We start from the raw sequence: 1,240 nt of genomic DNA on the forward strand, positions 1-1,240 counted from the left end.
TTTAACAAGGTATTATTAGTTTATTTTCGATCAAATCATCCCAAATTTGATAGAAATGATCTCAAATTTTAAACAACTAGGTCAAATAACACCAAATAAAAAAGATCCACTTTATCTTCTTCAACACTTTCTAAGGTCCAATAATGGAGTTTTGAGCTTTTACAGTAAATCACTAAATCGATGTTTGAACTAAAGTGTAAGCATGCATTATCAACATTCAAATAATTTTAACAATAATGGATGATTAACCTTCTATTCTTTACTACCAAACAAGAATTTCAAGTTCTAAATATTGACGAACTATGATATTCAATTAACAAACGGAGAAATTCTGCTAAGACCGTAAAAATGGGGACATTCCGCCAAGACAAGTACTGGTGGGGAATATGCCGTGCAATTTTTTGAAGAAAAGACAAATATAAAAAATTCTGCATACAATTTAAAATGAGCCTAAGAAAAGATCTTATGGCATGTAGGATGATTTGAGGCAACCGCTTATACTTATCCTCGCTTAAGGTAGCTTTGCAAAAATAGCCTTGACCACACAATCGAAAAAATGAAAAAATTATGCTTGTCATGTTTAGACTTGGTATGTGCGAACAAAAGTCATACATTGATAGTTGAAAGAAGACAAAGCTACAGATAAGGTTTAAAGATACTCGCAAGTGTGTGAGGTCATTGGGTAAAACCATGTGGCTTGGCTCAGAGCAAATACTCTCACACCATGTGAAGAATATTATTGTTGGTTTATCCCAACAGTTCAATTATTCCCAAGTTTTTTCGAATGGCTAAAACTTGCTAATATTGAGTTGTTCACAAGTTTGTCGGATAAGCAAATCTATCTGTGTGATACAATTATTCAAAAGTTTTGCCTAACGGAGAAAACTTGGTATTATCTTTTTTTTTTTTTGGTAATGAAGAAAACTTTATTTATCATTAAATAGCATGGTTACATGGCCTGGTCCTTCCATTGGGAGCAGACGTAGGCATATTAGTAGTAGTAACATTACAACCAAAAGAGGACATTAAAGAGTTTCCGAGCATAACAAAATTATTTAAAACAACAACATTAGTGGTGGTGGTCCTAGTAATACTAATATCCTCTTTGTCAGCCTGCACAACATCTCTGAGGTAGTTTCGGACTTCTGAATATATCTGACTATAGTAGACATTGACTTGCTGGACTCCATATTGTGCCAGTTCATGTGCTATTTTGTTGCCTTCACGGAAGCTGTGTAGG

Source organism: Nicotiana sylvestris, chromosome 12, assembly GCF_000393655.2.
Source record: "Nicotiana sylvestris chromosome 12, ASM39365v2, whole genome shotgun sequence".
NCBI lineage: Eukaryota > Viridiplantae > Streptophyta > Magnoliopsida > Solanales > Solanaceae > Nicotiana > Nicotiana sylvestris.